Genomic DNA, 11,684 nt, shown 5'->3' on the forward strand with positions numbered 1-11,684 from the left:
CCCCTTCCCACCCTCTTGGGGTTCGGTCCTGCCAGTTCCACTTGTGGGCTGTCCTCACCACTTTGGGCCTTTCTACCGCTCCCCTTCTTGTGGCTCTGGATGTCACCACAGACACGCTTTTATGAGAGTGGGCTTGTGCAAGGCTTGTATAAAGCGTTCTCAGAAATACGAGGTCCTGTCATTTGTAAAACTAATAAAAATGTCCAATAATTTTTACAAGGGAAAAATGAGTCATTGGATGGCACATTTCTCATTACTGGCATTTTACAATTAAAATGAGCATCTATTGAATCAATCCAAAGCTCTTATTGTTAGCAGACACTAATAACTTCCTGAGCTATTGAAGATACTTTTTTTCTGAAGAAACATGACCCTTTGCCACGGCATTTCTCGTTGAGAGTGGTATCCAGCTGAGACCAGCTCTGCTCAGCTCCTGCTGGAGGGTTTTCAAACACATCCTGATGAGACTGGTGGCTATAACTGGGTGGGAAATTGTTTTTAAGCCCTCAAAAATGTTCAAGATTTCAAAATTTTTCCCGCTCCACATGGGGGGGAGGGGGGGGGATGAAACCAGAATTGTTCAACATTTTTACCAAAAAAAAAGTCCTCATGGGAACCATCTCCGGAATAGCCAATAGCCATGGGTCACGCTGAGCTAGTGAAGCGGAGACTGCGGTGGCTTGGACCGCCGTGATGGTGGCTGCGCTGCCATCAGCCGACTTTTCCTCCCAAGGTGGTACACCCATCCTGGACCTCATGACCTTTTCTGGTGAAAAATTAATCCAGTGAAACTTTCCCAGTTTCACTGCAGCCGTTGAGTGTGCGTGGCCACATTCTGCCCCATGCAGAACAAGCCAGGACAGCAAAGTGGAAGCATCACCACCTCCTGTCTTTGGAAGACTGAGAATTTTGCAGCTGTTTGTGTTTTAAGGACAGTCTATACAGTCAGAGCCTAATTTTCAACAGGCACTAGGCCCATCTGCTGCTGCCTTCTGAAGATCAGCATCCCTCCAGATGTCTCGGGATGGATCCTGGTCACCATAGTCACCACCTGCTTTTTGGAAATGGACACTCTGATGGAACAGAGGGTGTGATCTGAGGAGGATTCAACAAGAAGAAGCCCCACAGAGGCACAGGGAGACTCTGAGTGCCCTCAACAGTCCTTCCTTGTCCATGGGGGCTCATTTCAGCCTCCGGTGATGAGATCAAGAAGAGAGAGCCTGACTGCAGGACTTGTTTCTCAAAGTTACTCCAGATGAAGCGAAAGAGATCAAAATGCAAAACCTGTTTATTGCCTTCAGCAGAGGTGTCTAGGGAAAGCTCCCACTGTAGGATTTAGCAGAGGAGCTCCAGGTTGCTGTCTGGTTTTAGGAGTGCTGTTTTTCCATGTGTGATCACCTGTACATCCTCAAGGTAGAGGGAGAAGCCCTTCCCCTGCCATGATGCCAGAGAAGAGAAGCCAAATTGTCCCCATGTGCCCAGTGGGTACAGAGAGTTTCTGAATGTAAATGGACATCTTTCCTCTCAAGCCCCAGCAGGCCCCAGGCAGCCAGGCTGCTGTCACTTGTGGGGAGATTCAGTTCCTATTTGTACTATCAAACACGTGCAAAGCTTATGAAAAGCTGCCATGAAATCCCACTGCACAGCAGTAACAATCCTGGCTTCCAAACACTGAGTGCCCTGCCAAAGGGCTGGCAAGTCCAGATCCTGCTGGGCAGATGCTGCATCTGGCATGACGGATCCTCTTGGTGCAGGTCTGCAGGAGACCAGCCCCAGCCCAGCCTCCCCATAAGCCTGTTCCAACTCTTTTCCAGAAATGAACACCTGCAGGACTCAGAGACATCCATGATGGAGACTTCACTCTCTCTTGGTTGGAAGAGTCCTTATTTGCATGGAGCAGAGGGCTGGAGCTTGGTTTTTGCTGGTTGAGCAGTCCAAACTGGGTGTAACAGGAGGATGCCGGGCTCTGCTCTCTGAGCACCACACTCGGGACTCTCCTGTCCTCATCCTCCCCATGGCTCTCTAAAAGGGATGGTTCTGTCTCTTGGGAAAGCACCATGGGACTAGGGATGCTGATGCACTGCCCAAATGCTGGGGAGAAGCAGATGAGGTTGTTTTCCATTCTCTTTTGTTGTGCAATGGCCCCAGCGCTGGAGACACTTCCCACTCCTTTTCCTTTGCTACTGAGCATGGGGGTTGGAACGACAATATGTATTGTCATTTATAAGCTCTGTAGGACCCTCCTGGGACCTACATGCATAAATCTTGGGTTTGCTTTAGCATTCCTTTTTCCTCTTGCATCCTTGCAACACAGCTTCTGCCTGTCCTGCCTGTCTGCAAGCCTGAGCTTTGCAGAATCTGGAGTCCTGTTCCCAAGAACATCGGTCTGTGCTGCTGCCATGCTCATCTGCTCTTGCTCCAAAGGGAGGGCCTTGGGAATGAGCTGCTAATCCATCTTGGCCTGGCCACAGTCCCGCTGTGGCTGCCAGGTGTCTGAGCACAAGCGCACACAGCGGGCACTGCCGACAGCTGACAAAAATGCCAGGAAGTTCCCTTTATGGCTCTGTATTTCCTGTTAAATTTTTATGGGATTTCCTCAGCACTCGAGAACCCAGTCACTGGCAAAGCTGAGCAGGAAGACCTGCTGCCCAGAGGGGACAGGGCTGGGGACCGCCTGGTTCCCTGGTGCCCAGGGCACGGGCTGCCCGTGCTGGGAGGGCAGCCCCGCGCACGGGTGCCATCGGCCCAGCCAGGTTCCCGGCCACCCACCCGCTGCAGGGACAGCTCCCAGGTGCCACCGCCGGCGTTCGGCCCCCGGCTCCCCGGGGGCTGCTGTGTGCCCGGCCGGCAGTGAATTTGGCGTCCCCGCCGCAGGGACTCATCGGCTGATGTCGCAGGATTTCCTCCCCCCGCCGGGAGCGCACAATAGCGGGGACAGGCTGCTCCGCAGACACCCTAATCCCTTGGCGATTGTGCCGCCACAATCGGGGGGTGACAATGGCTCAATGAAGGTTTGCAAGGTTAGCAGGAACGTTAATCCTTCAAGAAGAAAAATGTGACGATTACTTAATGCCGTGGCTGGGGGCTTTTGTGCAGCCCTTCGGGGCAGGGTCTCGTCGACAGACGCTGCCGAGAACAGGCGCTGTCCGGGTACCTGGGCCCAGAGGGGACGGGCGTCTGCATCCGCGGGCTGCAGCCGGTGCTGCCACATATCTGCCCAGCCTGGCTCGGCTTCTGCTCGTCCCTTGGGATTCCCATTCCAGCGAAGGAGTTTCTACCATCACCCAGTGAAAGCACAAACATGTCCACGGCCAGAGAGCACAGGCGGCTCTGGGGAACAACAGAGCTTTTGGTTGTCTCAATTTAATTTCCAGAAAATTGGGTGTCTCTTACAATTCAGAAATGCTGCAGAAGCTGCAGCTGAGGAGCTCCTGCGAGAAGAACATGGAGGTCACACGCCTACCAAGCTGCTCTGGAGGCACCGTGGGGGAACATGCTCCAAGTAGGGCCCAGAGACCTGCAGAGGAGGGGGCAGGTGGAGGGAGGGGGACTTAGAGGGGCTCGGGGGGCAGGCGGGAAGAGTGGAACAGCAGAACCTTGGTCACTGGACAGTGATCCCAAGGGCTTGTGATGACACCACCCAGGAAGAGGGGAGGGAGCCTCTATCCTGCAGAGCAAACCTGCCCTATGGTCCCGACGTCCCGGGATGTGAGCTCAGTAGCATAGGGAGAACCGTCAGTTGGGAGCCTGCGACAGCTGCCGGGGGCTGGAAGAGATGTGCGAGTGCAATTGTGTCAGTGCAGAGCCTCGGCCGCTTCCCGCAGGACGGCTCTTCTGGCATCGGGGAGTCGCTGGGAGGTGGAGGAATGAAACACCCTCGGCGCTGCCAGCCAGCTTGTGTGCGGAGAGCTGTGACAGCCATCCGGGGATTTCTCTGGCTGCAGCGACTGAGAGAAGGGAAGGAAGGGATAAAGCACTGAGATCACAGACGAGATCCCGCCTGCTCGCCCAGGGGCAGGCGCAGCACCACAGCACGCCCCGCCAACCTGCTCCCGGCGGCGCTGGCGAAAGTGCCGCCGTGCTGTCCCCGCCTGACCCCGCACCCGTCCCCACGGAACACGGATCACCGGCAGCCAAGGGCAGCAGGGACAGCCAGGTACGGCCGGAGCGACAGGGGACCCCGCAGGGGTGCCTGGTGCTCCAGCCAGGCTGGGGCAACATCTCAGCCTGAACAGAGGCGAACACCTCTCCAGGTGTCCCCTGCGTGAGGCCGGCAGCCTGCAGCCCGTCCCGGCTCCCCTTGGCTGTCTGCCTGCCTGGGATATCATCAAATCAGCCCCTCGGAGAGAGAGGAGCTGCCAGAAGGCAGACCCAGATCCCCGTCGAGCTCCCGAGAAGCTCGGGGCAGCCTTCCCTCACCTGCTCCTTCCCTCCCTCCCGTTCCTGGCCACGACCGTACCCTGGGCACATCGGGCAGGGCAAGAGGCCACGAGCGGTGGGGCAGCAGGGCAGGCTGTCCCTGGTTCTGGCCGTGAGCACCCTCCTCGGTGGGCGAGCAGCCGCCCAGGTTACCCTACAGCCCGGTTCTCATGGCAACGTGCGTGTGTGCGCTCGCGTGTGTGTCAAAGCCATCGTGGCTCGGTGGAGTTCAGGCACTGCAGGGAGAGAGCACAAATCTGCCTCTGATTAAATCGGCCCTTTGTAATATAACCTATATGAGCCTGCACTTAACACCCATCATCCTGAGGAAAGCCCAGGCTCTTTTCCAGCCAGTTGGGCTGCGTGCCTCCGGGGCAGATCTCCCAGGGACATGAAACTGCCGGGGCAGGAACTTGGATGCATTTCTGTGTGGATTCTTCCCCCTTCTAGAGAGGCACAATGGGGCTTTGCATGAGTGATACAAACATGCCAGTTGTACTTAAGGTTGACAAATAATGTAAACCACACAATCTGGTTTGAGGGAAACTACTTCACCACAATTTATTTTAGTGCTTTAAACATCACGCCAAACTCTGTAGTGAATTGCTAAATTAATGCCGGGCTGCCATCTAAATAGACATCTTCAGATCACAAGCATGTTATAGGGGGAATGGTTTCCTTTGAAATGGTTCCCACAGCTTAAAGGCTGCGCAGAGAAAAAATGTGCCCAGGATTCAATTGCTGCCAACATGTGGTGGCCACATTTCTCCACCACTATTGGCCAAGAAACGCAGTAAAGCTGAGGAAGCATCATCTGAGGTGGATAGATAAACTGGTGATTGCAGAGAGACAGGGAATGCCATAAGCAGCTCACTCTGAGGAAAGGGGTAAAGCAAAATAGCCTCTGTTCCAAGCTTTTAGCCTGGAAAAATGTGCCCTGCCCAGGAAGGGATCTGGTTGTCCCCATCACGCATTTTCTCGGCTGCTTGGGATGCAGCAGAGCCCAACAAAAGCACAGTGGATGTGTCTTCCACTCTTGGTTTTACATTGGTGCCTTGGCTGATGTTCTCAGCACTGCTGCACTCTGCTCCCTGGGCTGCTGGCACCAACAGCAACTTCCACTTACAGCCATGCCCTACATCTCCTGACACAAGAGCCTGCCAGATCCCCTTGGCATGGGGAGCTGGAATTCTGGGGCCAGTGCTCCCCACAGGTGTCAGGGAAGGGGACAAATGAGACCATGACATCTCTCTTCCAGCTGAAGGAGCTGGAGAGGTTCATGGTGGGCACTCAAACCCCATGTGGGCTTCACATCTGCACTTCAAACTGGAGATACCCCGGCACCCATTGACCAAGTGTAAACAAAGGACGAGGAGACAAAGGAGAGGGAAGGGAGCAGTCATTTGGCCACTGTTCCCACCCTGGCAAGTTGGGGTCTGTTTCCCCATCACCAGGCTGAAGTCCATCTTCCATGCTTTCGTGGCTCAGTCGCTCTTTCCCCTTATGGTTTCCTTCAGCTGAGCTGGAGAAAGAATAAAGAAATGTCTCTCTGGGCCCCAGCCTCTTACAGGGCTCATAAATATGTCTCTGCTTAAAAACTCAAGAATTAATTAACTCATGAGTATCTCCTAACCAGAGTTCTGGGAAAGAGCACCCTCCTGCGTGGTAGGCAGCACATCTGTGGGAGGTTTCCCTGGGGCCTCTCCCCTTTCCACAGATGCCTGACAGGGATGGACCCGGAGTCAAGCAGTGCCCACCAAGTGGGATCCTGGCCTGGCACCACCACTGCATGCCAGCCATGCTGTGCTGGGACCCTGGGTGCCATGAGACACCTGGGTGGCCATCAGCATCAGCTCTCAGGACATGTTGCCGTGTTGCCTTTACAGTGTTTTCAATTAGGTGCTTGACAATGCCCAGGCTTGGTGGTCCCTCATAAATTTTGAGTGCTGATGGTTCCACGGGGAAGTTTAGACCAAGGGGGTTGGTGCCTTGGGGTGCATCACGGGGCCGGGCTCTCTGGACACACCACCCCCAGCCCCGCTGCTGCCAAGCCCCTTGCCAGAGCAGCTGCCCCACTGCTGGTGGAGTGGGTGAGCCCTGCCAATGGCTCCCACCTCATCCACATGCTCTGTCCCGCCTGAGGAGGTGCCAGCTGTATCGGTAGGTGCCCCTTCTCCCCAGAGGTACCAGACAGGGGTACCCCCTCTTTGTCCCTGCCCCTGGTCTGGAAGGCAGCAGGCATGGGGCAGAACAGCTCAAGGGCACTGCTGGAGGGTGGGCAGGAGCTTGCCCCCCACTGACAGCACCTCTGCCTCACCATTTGCTCGGATTCTGCCTGGCACTGGATCTGCAGCCCAGTGGTCCCAGGAGCCCCTGTGGTCACAGGCACCCTGGCCGGGGAGCTGGCTTGGTCCAAGGCCTGGCTGTGCCCAGCGCAGCCCCTAGGGAGGGAGGGTGTCTCCAGCAGCCGTCTGGTCCTCGGCACAGCGTGTCAGCCCAGCAATCGCCAGTCTCCGAAGAGCTGAGCTGCCAGGAGCCACTCCTTCTGCAGTGGGTCTGTGCAGAGCTGGTACGAAACAAACAACTTTTGCAACATGTTTTGTTTTCCACCATTGCATTTAAAAAGTAAATAAATTAAATCCATTTTGCTTCCACTTCACTATGTCAAGTGTAACCTGAACACTGCTGGCAGGGGAGGCAGCGCGTGGTGCGAGGCCTCCCCAGCTCGTGGCAAGGCTGCCTGGCTGTGCTGGAGCCTGAGAGCTGCACAGGGAGGGACTCAGAGGAGCTGTGTTGAACCTCTGCCGGTGACCCTGCTCAGTCCCAGGAGGAATGGCCCCATACCACATGGTGAACTGGGCTTGAAGGACTGGTGCAGCAGTGGAGAGGGGTGCAGGGAGCTGAGATACCTAAGCTGAGCAGGGACCATCCCTGACACACAACTGCAGCTGAGGATGGTGGTGTCCCCCTGGCTGTCCCTAGACCTCTCTTCACTCTGCTGTATCACTTCACACCTTCTTCACAGTGTCTGCAGGGATAGTGCTGCTGTCTCAGTGTGGGAAGGAGCAGGCTGCACACATCTATCCTGGGCTGCTGTGCGTCGCATGGGCTGCACACACAGTCACCCAACAGGGCACTGACCCCAGCAGGAGCTGTCTCCAAGGGGTGTTACTGGAGTCAAGTGATCTCCTTCAGTGAGGGTCCTGTCCTGTTACTGATCTGGGTGGATGAGAAGCCCTGGGGACAGTTCTCTGCCAGTCCATGCCCAGTCCCCAGGGCTGAAAGCATCTCCCATGGCCACGCTTGCCCTCACCCAAGGGCAAAGGGACTTTGCACACAGTCACCCACCACCCCCAAGTCAGCCCCTTGTTTTCCCTAGCCCCTTGGGGCTGCCACCTGTGGCCAGCAACAGAAGAGGCAGGGGGATGCCCAGTCCCAAACCAGCTCCTCTTTTCTGGGGCTCTCTGGGAGATGGGACTGCACAGGCCTGGTGGGTCCCGCTTTCCGCATGACAGCTTGGGGACAGACCAGCCTGCACTGTGGCTCAGGGCAATACACTCCAAATCCCTACAAACAAGGAGCAGGGAGGGAACTGGGAGCACCATCCAGAGGCCTGGATTTTCTCCTCTCCATGAAGGCAGCTGTCTGCACCCGGGACAGACCTTGATTACTTTGGCATCGCAGCCAAAGCACCCACTGATGTCATGTGAAATGGAACTTGGCCCTGGGTGCGAGAGGACTCGGGCTGCTTCCAGCTGGCCTCCTTGCTGCTTCTCGCACTGTCTTTGGGACATAATTAATTTTCTCTGTTGGAGGGGTAGTTTCCAGCTAAGCAGGGATCCTCTGGGTTTAAAAGTCAGAGAAAGTGATTTCCAAAGCACAGGACAACCTTTCCTCTCAAGAACTGTCTTGGAGAGGCAGCAGCAGCACTCCTAGGTTCCTTCCTGTCCCAATGCCATGCTGCTTCATTTTTGGATGAGCCTAACTGGCTTTATCAAACACCTCTAGATACAACCCGATTCTCTGCAGCACCATGGTACACAGCTCTGCAGCGTAGCTCTGCAGCGTGGCCCTGCCCATGGGGACAGCTGTGACGGCCATGCAGGGCTGTGCTGCCAGGTGGGTGGCCCAACCCCACAGCCCCCTGAGCAGTAGCAGTGGCTGGGGCACTCGGCCTTCTTCTTCCACAGAACTTCTTCCCTTTGCCTCTGCACTGCCTGCAGCAAGGCTACTGGAAACCCAGAGAGTTCTTGCCCTTTTTTCAGCTTCAGCCCTGCTCTGGGAGATGGCAGGTTGGGCACCCAGCATCAACTAGGCCTGATATATCATATATCAACATCATGTGCCCAGGATGTTGCCCCCACCTCCACCCTGGTCACTTGCAGAGGTTTTTGATCAGACAGCTACCTCCATCCCATCCCATCCCATCCCATCCCATCCCATCCCATCCCATCCCATCCCCACAGTCAGGCCCCATGTATGCTCCTGTCGGGTTCATCTTGGAGCGGGAGGAGAAGAGGAAACATTGCAGCAAACCATTTTACCAGAAAACACGCAAGTGGCTTTTTTAATAATAACATCCAAATGAAAACAACGTGGGCTTCAAAGTCTGTCCTCGGGATGCTTTGTGGTTCACGGGCTTTCTGACAGCAATGCTCCTTTCCATCCCAGGGAACGCACCCAGGAACACCAGTCCCTTCCTGAAGTGCCTGAGGTGCCTCTCACCACTCAGGCACCCTGTGGAGCCACGATCCGGGCAGGGAGAGTGGCTGCTGGCAGGGCCTTGCTGGGGCACCAGGGATTCTGTCACTGCCCAAATTGGCCGTTGAGCATCTTCCTCACTCCTGCCCTTTGCCAGCAATGCTGGCGAGGATCCGCATGGCCTCGGCCGTGGTTGCTCCAAAGGCCATCTCCTGTTACCGAAACGCAAATGTTGATATTTGAGGAGGGGAGATGCTGATGGAAATGGAGCTGGCTCTGTTTGTTTGTCAAAGCAGCTATTTTAAACAAGTTCTGTTCACACAGCTTGCAGATCAGAAGGAAGTTTTCCCAGCCATAATATCCTAGCTCAGCGCTGGGCAGACAATGGTTCAGCACTTGCCCAGGATTAGCTGGTGAAATCACCGTGTGCAGCCTGGGAAGGGTGTCTGGGAAAGAGCAGCATTGGATTTTGTGCTGGGGAGGCTGGGGGGGTCAGGAGCTGCCTGGGGAGCTGGGTGTGGCCTGATGGGGGGCAGCCAGGCTCAGAGCAGGTCAATGCTCAGCTGCTCCAGCCTGTCCTGGGCAAGGGCTTCCAGACAGCCCTCCCTGGCCTCTCACCATCCCCGTGTCCTGCTTTTTTCCCAAGGAAAATGGTTAAATGCAAAGTAGGTTTCTGTTAAGATACTTCCCAAAGCAGCAAGCCCGTAAACAGGCACCTTGTCCCCTGCAGTGTGATGGGGAGAGGTGCCCTGCTTCCCCGAGCATGGGGAGCAAGAGATCCCGTCAGAGCCACATCTGCCTGTGCCCTGAGCCCTGAGCCCCACACCCTGGGCCCCACACCCTGAGCCCTGAGCCCTGTGCCCTGAGCCCTGTGCCCTGAGCCCCAGGCCTGCGTAGGCACCAAGGGCCTGGCGTCACAGTCGCTGCTCCCTGGCGCGTTCCCTTCAGGAAGGCAGACAGGGCTCCTGGAGGGTGGTGGAGGCAGCAATGCCAACTCCTTTATTCATTACAGCCTCATATACAAATAAAATCTTTACAAGCTTGCTTTGAGCCTTTAAAAATGCCGTTTAGGATGTGTCATTTGTATTGTCTGACTCGGGCTGCTCTGCACCACGGCTGAGCTCAGCGGCAGTAAAAACTGCTCTCCACGTAAAACCCAAATGAGTTTATTTTATTTGCAGGGCAGGGCAAGAGAAGCACTTACCAGCTGTGACACCCCACTGCCCAGGGCAGACTTACCCTGCCCACTGCAGACATCGCACTGCAAGTTCCCTTGCAAGCACCCTGGGGGTCTCATGGGTCAGGGACACGGAGCCCTCATGGATGCTGCTCTCACCAACAGAGCCTCCTGCTACCTCTTGTGTTTCCGCTTGGGACATCCCAGGGAGTGGCTGTGGCAATGTCTGCAATGCCACAAACATCAGAGGAAGATGCAGAAGATTAAAGTGAATTAATCTCTGCCAATCCTTTGGTTCCTCTGCAAATGCCAAGGCGTGAAAGCTCTGACTCCAGCGGTGCACATGGAAACTCTCCACCAAGGGGAATTAATTGCAGGAGCACTGGACCGTAGTGTGAAGATTTTTTCATTAAATGTTCAGATGAAGCTTTCTGTTTCTTCCTCCTCTTGGTGAATCTTACTGTGATTAAATTAAAGGAATTCTTGTTAAAATGTTAGTATCCTACTAAGACCGTTTGTTGTTTTTCTCAGCTGCCTCTGGTCTCTTTAGAGACTTTGCTGCCTTTTCCTAACATTTTCCAGCTCTTCCCCCTCCATGCTGCCCTCCCCCCTGTTTCTGAGGCAAACTGGAAAGTTACAGTTGTGGTTGAGCCGTGGCTGCGGGCGGTGAGTCACGGCGAGGATCCCCACTCACAGCTCGTAAACAGGAGGGAGAAACACGAGTTCCTGCCCGGGGCTGTGCCCGGGGGCCTCGCAGTGGGGTGGGATGGGGATGGTGCAGGGAAGGGAATGGAGTCATAGGGATGGGGATAGGGATAGGGATGGGAACAGGGACAGGGATGGGGATGGACCGCTGGCCGTGCCTCTCCCTAGTATGCAGGGCAAAACCAAGGCTGTTTCCTGGTGGCCATCACTGAGCCGGGGCTCAGAGAAGAGCCTGACCCCTGCCACTGCCCCTGGTCCACACTGCTGCCCCTGCTATGAATATGGCCAGTCCTGACCTGTATCCCAACCTCCCGTGCATCATGGGATGACTGCACAAAGATCTTCCAGTGACGTGACAGCAGTGCCTAAAAGCTTGCTAAAAAGTTATGGAAAAGTAGAAGTGTGATAGGGTTTTTTCCGCAGCTAAGGAAAAAAAAATGCTTATTTGTGGGCATTTTCCATTCAGGAGCATCCTGTGCAAATGCATTGTTCCTCTTTGAATTCCTCAGCATATGGCATTCTGTGCTGTTAGAGTTTAATATTCTTTTCATTACCAATATCTAATACAGACAAGTCTTGAGGGTTACGCAAAACATATGTGAGCCTAATTTGTTTTTACTGTGCCACATGGTTTTACTCCCTGCATCATTCAGTTTGTCTTTTTTTTTTTTTAATCATGTGA

The 11,684-nt window shown here is 54.9% G+C and overlaps 1 protein-coding gene across 1 annotated transcript in view; it reads right to left on the minus strand.

Moving 5' to 3' along the window:
• The window catches only part of RSPO1 (R-spondin 1), a 24,379-nt gene extending 24,159 nt beyond the window's left edge, over positions 1–220 (minus strand). Inside the window, exon 1 of the mRNA XM_017736270.1 lies at positions 59–220. The gene's annotated coding sequence lies outside the window, so the exon portion shown is untranslated. The remainder of the gene's footprint in view (positions 1–58) is intronic.
• Positions 221–11,684: the final 11,464 nt, after the last annotated feature.

This window comes from Corvus brachyrhynchos, unplaced genomic scaffold (assembly GCF_000691975.1).
Source record: "Corvus brachyrhynchos isolate BGI_N302 unplaced genomic scaffold, ASM69197v1 scaffold65, whole genome shotgun sequence".
NCBI lineage: Eukaryota > Metazoa > Chordata > Aves > Passeriformes > Corvidae > Corvus > Corvus brachyrhynchos.